Below are 12,582 nucleotides of genomic sequence, written 5' to 3'. Positions count from 1 at the left end.
AATTTCATTATATTACATTAATTACTTTTTAGTATTTCGATTTTTTTTCCGTCAGCGTATGTAACGTTGTACACTATTGTATTTTCCGTTAGACATTTTTTTCTCAGTAACATACTGTAGTGTGATTTCACAACAAAGGTCCGATCGCTTGCTTGCTGCTAACGCGTCACTTCCTCGGTATATGAAGCTAGGGCGGACGTAGAGAAGGACTGGTCAGCAGACCGCACAATGCGAGCCCCACAACCCAGAGAGTTCTTTCTTTATTAACAGTGAATGTACCGAGTGATGAAAAAGTCAGTATAAATTTGAAAACTGAATAAATTACGGATTAACGTAGATAGCGAGGTACAAACTGAGACACATGCTTGGGATGACATGGGGTATTATTAGAACAAACAAAAATATAAAAGTTCAAAAAATGTCGGACAGATGGCGCTTCATCTGATCAGAATAGCAATAATTAGTATAACAAAGTAAGGGAAAGCAAAGATGATGTTCTTTACAGGAAATTCTCAATATGTCCAACATCATTCCTCAACAATAGCTATAGTCGAGGAATAATGTAAACAGCACCGTAAAGCATGTCCGGAGTTATGGTGAGGCACTGGTGTCGGATGTTGTCTTTCAGGATCCCTAGAGATGTCGGTCGATCACGATACACTTGCGACTTCAGGTAACCCCAAAGCCAATAATCGCACGGACTGAGGTCTGGGGACCTGGGAGGTCAAGCATGACGGAAGTGGCGGCTGAGCACACGATCATCACCAAACGACGCGCGCAAGAGACCTTTCACGCGTCTAGCAATATGGGGTGGAGCGCCATCCTGCATTTTGGTTCTAATAAAACCCCATGTCATTCCAAGCATGTGTGTCAATTTTTACCTCTATCTACATTATTCCGTGGTTTATTAAGTTTTCCAATTTATACTGACTTATCACCCGGTATTTTTTCTATGGTTTTTTTCCCCCTTTCGTTCCGTCACTTGCAATATGCCGCCGAAACGGAAACGAGCTCATAACGCTCTGACGCCAAAACAAAAGCAGCAAATTCTACACACAGTCAACAGTGGATAGCAGACTAAAACATAGGTTGCAAAACTTTCAAATCCTGAAGCCTACAATCTCATCGATAAGAAGCTGAGATATAAAGTAGAGGTAACTCTGGAAAACTGTTCATTTAGCGTCAGCTGCAAGCCCATGGGGCCAGCCAAGAAGGATTCGCTGTTTTAATGGTTCCAACACATGCACTTAACAGAAAATTACGTTGTTCGACGCCACGCTTCAAGAAAAGGCTAGTGAAATCGCCCAGATAAAGGAAATTTCATGGGTTTGTGTGTCATGAGGGTTGCCTAGCGTTTTCGAAAGAGACGTAAAATAAGTGCTGTCTGTGTCTGTGGGAAGGCACATAGAGTAAACGAGGAAGATGCCAGTAAGTGGGAATTTCAGTCCAGGCTCTCTCATTTGTAACAGTCAAGAGAGGTCTTTAATATGGATGAAGCCGGCATTTTCTGTAGCTCTGTACCTGACGAAACACAATATGTCAGGGGTGAAAAATGTTATGGAGGACAACGCTACGAGAAGATGCTGACGGAGGTCTGTTGTAATCCAAATGGTTCTGAGAAGCTCAGATTATTAGTGACTGGAAAATATAAAAAACCATTTGTTTTAAAAATGTCAACCTGTTCACTTTTCCATGCTACTACGAGAATAACAGTAGCTCTTGAAAGTTCAAAATAAATGGCTGCGAAGAAGGTGAATAATTTGCACCTCAGTTCGATGACCTGAAACTTACGAACATCGACGGTGTTCTTACCAGCTAACACCACGAGTCGTCTGCAACCATTGGATCAAGGAATAATAAACTCAATAAAGTGTTCATTACAGACGCAGACTTGTTAACGTTGACATCAGTGCAGTCGAACCACAAAAAACAGTCCCACAATGGAATGTACTGCAAACTATCCCCAATATATCTGCTGCTTGGGATGAAGTTAGCACAGACTCAGCAACGAACTGTTTTAAGAAGGACTGGACGTCAACTGACAAAACCGCTGAAAATGAAGAGGAAACCGATTATCCAAAATCTGACACTCACAATATGGATGCAACTTTGGGAACTGATGCTGCTCCTCTACGGGCTTGCGCCTGGACGCATACAGAGAACATCTAGGCTGCTTGAGAACCAATAATCAGTACTGCTGATGATACGGTAGAGAGTGAAAGTACTTTAATGTCATCTTTTGAGGAGAAACATGAAGATATGACGCCGCCACTTCCCATTGTTGCTCCAGTCGCATTTGATGTTCTCGTGGGATTTGCTGCCGCTTCTGATGTCTCCATTGCATTTCAGGCTGCCCTAGATATTATATCTCCAGAGAGTGCCATAGTGTTACCACCGAGACCGAAAACTGACCTTGATTTTTTTAAATTTAATGTGTAGAAATAAGACGTGTAATCGATAAGAATTGTTGTAAACTAAAACAAGTGTTTTGATAATTTGTGCTGCAGAATAATATAGTAAAATATTTCTTAAGATTATCGTTTGCTCTATTACATGATGCACTAATTCAATGGGTACAATATTATTCCACAATATATATGTAATTGTATTGTCTGAAAAAAATGATGTAAGCATTTTGTAGTATGTACATATACTTTTCCAATTAAACAAATGCAAGAAATACTGTTTGTTGTACATATACAAGAGAGCTACTTTTTTATTTTTTCTTGATATCCATAACAACGGAAAAAGCGAACTCAAAAGTCGTATATTTTTACAAAAACATCTCGTTCATTCAAACATCGTTAAACTGATTTGGCATTTTTTGAATCCTTTGAAATTCGGTTAAACGAGGGTACACTGTACTTTTTCTCGTCGACATTTTTCTGTCTAATGTAACATAAACGTGTTTCTTGTCGTAATATGAAAGACCGCCGCGCAAAATGATCATGTAAACAATGAAACTGGTTTGTCCGCTTTCTTTTCGTACCCTGCGAACACTAACATGGTATCAATAATTACATTCCAGAGGGCGACGACTTTAAATGCCAACCGCGTTCATGTTCACTCGCGCTTTTCTGTAGGAAAACGATTTGTTGCTTTTCTAGGTATAATACGACGTTATCACAGTAGTGTACGCAGAACACTAGATACGAACATTGTAACACAGAAACGCAGTTAAAATAACTGCGAAACGGGCTTGTATTCGCGTACACTCAGTGATTTTGACGCTCAATAGTTGGTAGCGGCGGAGACGGCCGGAAACGGCCGACGTTGAACGAGCGCTCGCGCTGGGAAATGAAGCTCAGTCAGTCGTCCTGTGATCGCGACGGAGTATTCCAGGCGGAACGGCGTTGTGGAGCGAGCGTAGAGCGTAGTGCGCGTCTCCGCGGTTGGCCAGTGGTGACTCGAGTGTTTGTGGTTGTGCTGATAGGGGTCCGGCGATTCGCCGGGCGGCTTCTGCACCGTCTGCCCTCCATCCGACGTCTCACCCGCGGTCTGCAGCAGCCACAGCGACGGCGCAGACGCCACACCTGCTGTCCCCTTAAGGTGAGTACGCTCAGCGTTGCTGTGCATCGCCTCAGGCGATTAAAACTGCCTCTCTTTTGTAGTCTGCAGGCGTTCCGCCGTGGGAACACTGTCCGAGGGATGTTGCGTACTCGCCGCAGGCTATTGATTCAACAGTGACCCTGCAACGAGGGAAAGCTCGTTTCAGAGTCGTCGACCTCGCGTTTAAAGCTAAACACCCATCATGTTCGTGCAGTTTTATGCATTTTAGTGCAGTTTTATCTTCCCACGTGCTAGATAACGTTTAATTATCCACCGTAGCAGTTTTCGTTGGTAACAGTAGTGTTCTTGTAATGTAATGCATGTAGAATTACACAGTCCGTCTTTTTCTGTTTGTTTGTACACATTGGAAACAACTAAAATCACTCCCTTTGTGGGAATATCTTCTATTTCTAATTCAAAACTATTTTGTGCTTTGGAGCAGGGAATCTGTCCGTGTAGACACCGGACTTCGTTCAGGTGTCCAGATCAGTTTGTAAATCCAGTACCACAAAAAAAAACCTGTGTAAAAATACCCACAGTGAAAACTGAGAAGCGAAATATACCATAAGTAAGCAATAACGAGGTCTAAAAAATCTACTCTTGTCGCGCTTTGTTTTTGTTTACTTTTTAGTTGGAGCTGCTAGCTAGGTACTGGCCTCGCTATTTCAAGTGGTCTCGTGAAGAATCATTACAAATGTGATTTCAGTTCGTCGTATAGAAGCTTTCCATAAATAGCAATGAATAAAAATTTGTCATTTTTGCTGATGACTCAAATATTATCATCGGTCTTAATAAGCATAGAGCAACACTAGTTGTAAAGGTATCACAAATTTAAAAAAACAAAATATCTAGTTAACTGTTGTCGTTATTATTAACTGTTACTGGTGTAATGAGCTACATGAAAGAAAGGCACAAAAACTCTTAGTTTCGCAGAGGAGGGTTACAGTTCCATTGAGAACTGCAGCACCTGGTTATTAGCACTATTTTACAGTTTCCTGTGGTCACTTAAGCTGGAAGGTAACAATTTCGTCTTACAGTATTTTGTACTTAGGTACTAACTACTATACATGATCAATTACAAGATGTTCAGTGACAACCCATTATCGGCTTTTAAGGGCAGCATTAAAGAGCTAACACATTTTCAGCTGCAGACACGAAGCAAAATGTAACTACTGATGATATTCCATTGCAAGAAATCTCTTGCATTTCAGGTAAAGAAACAGTACCGAAATTCGCTGTATTAGAAGTAAAGAAAATCAACATTAAATGTAAGAATTATCGTTAAAAAGACATGTAAGCAGGTGTCTAAAACTATTCTTTCTATTCGATTTTCTACAAACTTGTCGCATACATAGAAAACGGCGTGAAAAGCAGCGCTATTATTATCTTTCACTGTCGTACATATTCGTATGTATGTGGACTACATGTAGTAATATAGATAAAACGGGATTATGTTGAATAGCCTGTAAAATGGTTGTACCCATAGCATTACTACATTTCGTGCAAGGATTGAGTAACCAAGTCAACTGTCGTCATAATCGTCAGTCGTATGAAAGAACAGTTATTGTGGATTTTGTGAAATATATTTGGATGATGACAGTTTTATCCAGAAAGTGTGGCTTGATTCCAAACGTGTCTGCTTTTAAAACCTGAAACATTTCTGAAACTCGTTCATCTTCCTAATTTCTGACCGCTGAAAGCTTCAGAGAGTTCAAAGTTTCCTTCTTTAGCACTGTATTTAACTATAAAGTCACAATTAATCAGAAGGAGTTGCATTAGGAAGTAGAAACTGACAAGCGATAGCAAGTGTCTAGAGTTCCAGTACTACTCTCTGTAATAACAGCCGCAGCGCTTCCTCCGATAACCGAGTTAACTAAAATGTGAGATGAATATATTACAGTTACTTCATACGTACAACTTATTAAATTGTCTCGTAAAGAGTAATGTCTCATCAAAAGAAATGTACCATGAGTACAAAACAGACAATTGCAGCCTAATCATATCTGGATATGTAAGGTTTTCAGAGAAACTTATTCTTCTTACGATTCGTTTCTCGGGACTGGGTGTTACATTGATTACTCAGAGGAGCTATGAATTCTATTAAATGGTTGCTATTAAACAACAAGCAATGTTGCCTGCAGGAACACAGTCATTAATTAAATTCTCAGAACCGTGGCTAAAGAAAACACCAATTTGATATAAAGCACTGCGTATATTTTGCAGAGCAACAATGAAAAATGTTAAATCCCTATTCAGGCCCACAAGGCGGCAAACCTTCCAAGCAAAGAAATGTACTGAAAATTATAGGTGTGTACTTCGCTAACTATCGCATACATCAACGGGAATGTTTTCCAGTATTACGTATGTAAATGTATATTTCACGTGACACTACTTTTTGTGGAACGGCAGTGTTCTATTTTTTTATCAAGGTAGTCCTTAAGAAGCACATTTTGAAGTTTTCCATCTTTGATAATTTTCAAAGGTATTTAGTTTATCAAATCTTAGACGACTGGCCAATTTTGGCCGTACAGATCATTCACAAGCGCAGTATACAAAGAAGCAAATCAAAGATTCAAGTAGAAGTTTGACTTTTTGCATACAAGAATAATATTTTACAACGAACAGCCAAAAACTTAAAATTGTTCTTACAGGTGTTGATATGTTGTACAATTATCCTGTTAATAAATGGCGACATAGACGATCCGAAAGCGAGTACACAACGCTTAAGCGTCAGAATTAAAACTAGAAAGCTTATTGCATGCAGTAATAGTCATCTTTATAACTAATTCCATGTGCTCGCTTTCGTTGTTGACCACCAGCTGTCACTTCTGTCTACGGGGGAAACAGTTACAGCAAAGGTACAGCAAATTGAACGTGTCTCCACAGACCGATATATGAGTAAAATACGTAACATAATGTATGCTATTGTACGCGTACATTAATAACGTGCAAAGGCGTCAAGTCCATCTGCAGTGTACGGCGAAATCCAGGAAAAGGGGGCAAGGAAGTCTTTATTAAATTTTGGACGTAAAAGAACTTAGGAATACACTTTTCCAGACAGGACGTCATTAGAAATAAACCTATGAGAACATAACTACATATATGTAACAAATAATGTCTACTTTAGCTGGAAAGCAATTTCGTGTCTGACGATATCTTACATTCAGAGCCAGAATAATTACTGTAGTACATGGCTCGCCAGGTGACATATAAAGCATTTTTTACGTAACAGAATACAAACGTAAACATAAGAAAACGCGACAAGACTTAGCACAGCAATGACCAGTTGAAAAGAAAAAAAAAAATGGTTTATTACAATTTCGACCAGTTAACATGTGCCTATAGTAGCATACAATGTGCCAACAGCCTTGCTGCAGTGGTAACACCGATTCCCGTCACATAACCGAAATTAAGCGCTGTCGAGCTTGGCTAGCACTTGGATGGGTCACCGTCCAGGTCTGCCGAGTGCTGTTGGCAAGCGGGGTGCACTCAGCCCTTGTGAGGGCAATCTAGGACCTAGTTGATTAAGAAGTAGCGGCACAGATGACGTAAACTGACAACAGCTGGGATAGCACTGCGCTCCTCCAATCCGCATCCCGTTACGCCTACGGTCTGAGGATGATACGGCGGCCGGTCGGTATCGTTGGGCTTTCAAGACCTGTTCAGACGCATATGTTCATTGCGTTACGTCTCTGACTCATGTATCGATCTATGGACACATCCAAATTGCTGTATCTTTGCTGTAACCATTTTCCACGTTGACGGAAGTGACAGTTGGTGTTCGACAACGAAAGCGAGTGCACACAGTGTCGTATAACGCTGCATTAGTTATAAGGAAAGACAGCCACTCCACACAGTGAGCTTTCTGGTTTTAATTCTGAAGCCTGCACGTTATGTGCTGGCTTTCAGATCGGGTATATCGCCGTTTATTAACATGATGAGATTTTGGACTGTTCGTTGTAAAATATTACTATCACTGGCACCACATAGTAGAAAAAAATGTTAATTTTACTATAAGATTGCAGGATTCTTTTCGAAAACATATTATCAACATGTTCTGACCAGAGAATAACAGCATAGAGTGCTGAACATAAGAATCAGAAAACCTTTAGGCGTAAAGTGGCATGTCACTGTCCCGCATTTTAACATTTTTTTCCATGGAATGCTGCACGTTGTGATAGGAAAAAATGAAGACAAAAGTACTCGAAATATGCCACTATTCCTTGCAGGACCCACTAGCAAGTCATACATCAATTGTGAAGATTCCGCCACGAAGTGGTCCTGCGCCCTTTGGAGAACTACCGGCGATGTGCTACTCTGCTCATATATCATTATATTTCTGCCATTTTTTCCACGCAGTTTCAGCAATTTTATAATATTTTCAACAAATTTGACAAAAATGAAGCATTATCGAAAAATGTTACTTAAATGAACTAAATTTCTGAAAAAATTGAAGTCAAAACAAGAATATATATTTTTGTTTATGACAACTTATGTACGTTGGTTTAAAAGTATAGCATAATAAAGAACAGAACAGATGTTATTTGCTGCTCATAAATTATTAATTACATATGAAAGGACAACGGTACTGATTAAGAGTTGAGAAAATATAATTTTCCTGAATTTGTGTTCTATTACAATTTTACTTTGCATTTCCTTGCTTTGAAGCAAACTCACTGATTGCATCAAGTTCAGAAACTTCGTGGGAAAGATAGCTAAATTTGACTGTCTGCTTCACGAGTTCTTAACTTCAATAGTTTTTTGTCATCTTCAGTTTGCTGAAACTGCTTTCATAGGATGTTGCAATCACTAGCTTTGAGAATATTTATGACAATGCTATTTCAGTGTTTTGGGTCACAATATCCATATGAGAATGTATATCAGTGTCCATTAGTCCCTTTACCTGGAACTTAAATGTCAGATATTTCAATTATTAGCTCCGCTGCATCACCAATTATATTTTTTGACTTTGAAGGATTATTTCATTATGAATTCGTGGCATACGTACAACCTCTTAACCGACGATACTATCAAGACGTGTTGCGACGCCTGCGAGAAAACCTGAGAAGGAAACGACCGGAAATGTAGCTAGACAATTCATGGCTGTTGCGTCACTATAACGCAGCCGCACGTATATGCCGGTTGGTGCGTGACTATTGGGGAAAAAACGAAATGACTGTGCTGCCTCATCCTCCGTACTCTCCAGTTCTGGCCCCTGCGGATTTTATTTCCGAAGTTGAAATCACCGTTAAAAGGAAGAAGATTTGCAACGATCGACGAGATAAAAGAAAATTTGCAGATAACGCTTCGCGCGATCCAGCAAGAAGCGTACCAAAACTGCTTCCGGAAGTGGAAACGGCGTTGGGAGCCGTATATCAATTGTCGAGGAGAGTATTTCGAAGGAGACAAAGTACTGAAATTTTTTGAACAGACTTCGTATATTGTTTTAAAGATCGCGCAACCGTAGCCAAAATTCTACACGGTGATAATATAGTCGAACTGGCTGTTGAAATACGTTTATTAAAGAGTCACTACCAGTTTCGGATCAACAGATGCATCTTCAGGTGACCTGTACAAGAAATCAAACATTACAGAACTATAATGGCTTGATAATGGATGCGTACTGCCATAAAGCGCCATATATCAGTGAGAACTGTGTACTCACACGTTTATTAAACAGACGAGCCACGGCAAAATGATTGATTAGTGCCAAGTCCCATCGTTCATCGTCAAGATAGATACAGGTAGCACGCTAAAAGCGATAGTCCATGATTAAACTGATAGGGGCCGTTGTGCACCTGTGACAGGAAACCAAGTAAAGGTATTTAAATTTCTGTCTACCATATAAGAATGCGAACTAGCAAAAAACTCAACTACATCAGTCAGATACAACTGAGCTTGAATGTCATACCACGCCGTAGACAGTGCAAACTGTTCTAATGAGTCGGTATTACGAGGCATGTGTGCATGGTGGTGTTAGCGCGAGTCTCGGACCGAAAAGACGCTGTCTGTGACGAGGAAGGTGGCGGTTGGCTTTACACTGCGTTTAACTCACGTACTATTATGCATTACGTGGTCATTCCTTTTTAAAGACATTCGTAGTTCACAACGATAAAAACCTTGAAAATACAAGGTAATATTTCCTTGAAAAGCCAGTCTCCACCTCCCTTGTCACAGATAGCGCCAGTTCGGTGCGAGACTCACACCAGCGCGTCATCGCACACGTGTCTCCTTAAGACCGACTCATCAGCACAGTAGAAGCTGGTGCCGTACGTACTTCTATGCTCTCTAGGGCATAGTAAGACATTCACATTAGGGTGTACGTATCGGTCGAATTTAAAACCCATTATTGCGGTGTTTTTAGTTAGTTCGCATAATTATACGCTGGACAGAAATTTAAATAGGTTTATCCGGTATCCTGTCACGTATAGGTTTTCCGCAGGCCCAATCAGTTTAATCGTTAACTGCCGCTTTTAGCGTGCCGTTAGTATCTATCTTGACGTTGACCGATGGGGTCTGTCTCCAAGCAATCACTTTGCCTCGCAATTACTGTTCAAAAACAAACCTGTGAGTAGACAGCTGTCACTAATATATGGCACTTATGGTAGTACATACCTATTCTCAAGCCACTGTAATTGCGTAATGTTTTAATTTCTAATACAGATCGTCTGAATACGCATCCCTATTGATGCGGACCTATAGTGACTTCTCTTAATAAAAGCATTTTAACAGTGCGGAAGACGTTATTCAGCGTGTAGAACAAGTGCACTTACACACACTCTAGGCACTCATTCTGTCAGAATTAAATTAAACGTATCAAAATGTTCAATTGTGTGTGAAATCTTATGGGACTTAACTGGTAAGGTTATCAGTCCTAAGCTTACACACTACTTAACCTAAATTACCCTAAGGACAAATACACACACCCATGCCCGAGGGAGGACTCGAACCTCTGCCGAGACAGGCCGCACTGTCCATGACTGCAGCGCCCCAGACCGCTCGGCTAATCCCGCGCCGCAGAAACAGTCTCCACTCTCCTCTTCTGGCCATGGTTTTCGGACATTTCCCTTGGTTGTAAGGTGAATGAGGGAACTGAAAATCCCTTACAAGTATTTCCAAATAGGACTCGCAGCCAGCTCGCATGGTACAGGGTGTTTCAAAAATGACCGGTATATTTGAAACGGCAATACAAACTAAACGAACAGCGATAGAAATACACCGTTTGTTGAAATATGCTTGGGACAACAGTACATTTTCAGGCGGACAAACTTTCGAAATTACAGTAGTTACAATTTTCAACAACAGATGGCGCTGCAAGTGATGCGAAAGATACAGAAGACAACGCAGTCTGTGGGTGCGCCATTCTGTACGTCGTCCTTCTGCTGTAATCGTGTGCTGTTCACAATGTGCAAGTGTGCTGTGGACAACATGGTTTATTCCTTATAACAGAGGATTTTTCTGGTGTTGGAATTCCACCGCCTAGAACACAGTGCTGTTGCAACAAGACGAAGTTTTCAACGGAGGTTTAATGCAACCAATGGACCGAAAAGCGATACAATAAAGGATCTGTTTGAAAAATTTGAACGGACTGGGAATGTGACGGATGAACGTGCTGGAAAGGTAGGGTGACCGCGTACGGCAACCACAGAGGGCAACGTGTAGCTAGTGCAGCAGGTGATCCAACAGCGGCCTCAGGTTTCCGTTCGGCGTGTTGCAGCTGCGGTCCAAATGACGCCAACGTCCACGTATCGTCTCATGCGCCAGAGTTTACACCTCTTTCCAAACAAAATTCAAACGCGGCAACCCCTCAGCGCCGCTACCATTGCTGCACGAGAGACATTCGCTAACGATATAGTGCACTGGATTGATGACGGCGATATGCATGTGGACAGCATTTGGTTTACTGACGAAGCTTGTTTTTACCTGGACGGCTTCGTCAATAAACAGAACTGGCGCATATGGGGAACCGAAAAGCCCCATGTTGCAGTGCCATCGTCCCAGCATCCTCAAAAAGTACTGGTCTGGGCCGCCATTTCTTCCAAAGGAAACATTGGCCCATTTTTCAGATCCGAAACGATTACTGCATCACGCTATCTGGACATTCTTCGTGAATTTGTGGCGGTACAAACTGCCTTAGACGACACTGCGAACACCTCGTGGTTTATGCAAGATGGTGCCCGGCCACATCGCACGGCCGACGTCTTTAATTTCATGAATGAATATTTCGATGATCGTGTGATTGCTTTGGACTATCCAAAACATACAGAAGGCGGCGTGGATTGGCCTCCCTATTCGCCCGACATGAATACCTGTGCCTTCTTTCTGTGGGGACACTTGAAAGACCAGGTGTACCGCCAGAATCCAGAAACAATTGAACAACTGAAGCAGTGCATCTCATCTGCATGTGAAGCCACTCCGCCAGACACGTTGTCAAAGGTTTCGGGTAATTTCATTCAGAGACTACGCCATATTATTGCTATGCATAGTGGATATGTGGAAAATATCGTACTATAGAGTTTCCCAGACCGCAGCGCCATCTGTTGTTGACAATTGTAACTACTGTAATTTCGAAAGTTTGTTTGCCTGAAAATGTACTGTTGTCCCAAGCATATTGCAACAAACGGTGTATTTCTATCGCTGCTCGTTTGGTTTGTATTGCCGTTTCAAATATACCGATCATTTTTGAAACACCCTGTGTCTGGAGTAAAAGTACCGGATCCCATCACGCAAACAATTCGTTGTACTTAAAGAAGGAAAAAAGGAGACCAATTTTCCAAACAGCTGTCTATTGCAGGATTCTAGACAATCTCCTAATCTAGAACTCTGTGGTGGCCGCAGCTGCGGAAAAAAAAAAAAAAAAAAAAAAAACCCTCACTGAGCTGCAGTCTTCTTATAATTTCAAAAGCCGTTCGTCTTGCGCATCGTTGGCCGATAACCAAAGTACGGTCGTATGTAGTAAAGCAGTTATTAATATAATTCACTGCGTTGCGTTGGACATTGAATTTCCGACGGAAATGAAAATAATATCGGGTA

At 41.2% G+C, this 12,582-nt stretch overlaps 1 protein-coding gene across 1 annotated transcript in view; it reads left to right on the top strand.

The window, feature by feature from the left end:
- The first annotated feature begins 3,290 nt into the window (after positions 1–3,290).
- The window catches only part of LOC126266778 (hexosaminidase D-like), a 903,571-nt gene continuing 894,279 nt past the window's right edge, over positions 3,291–12,582 (top strand). Inside the window, exon 1 of the mRNA XM_049971315.1 lies at positions 3,291–3,549. The gene's annotated coding sequence lies outside the window, so the exon portion shown is untranslated. The remainder of the gene's footprint in view (positions 3,550–12,582) is intronic.

Source organism: Schistocerca gregaria, chromosome 4 (genome assembly GCF_023897955.1).
Source record: "Schistocerca gregaria isolate iqSchGreg1 chromosome 4, iqSchGreg1.2, whole genome shotgun sequence".
Taxonomy (NCBI): domain Eukaryota; kingdom Metazoa; phylum Arthropoda; class Insecta; order Orthoptera; family Acrididae; genus Schistocerca; species Schistocerca gregaria.
Note: the sequence above shows the minus strand (reverse complement) of the source record. Positions and strands in the feature narration are given on the sequence as shown.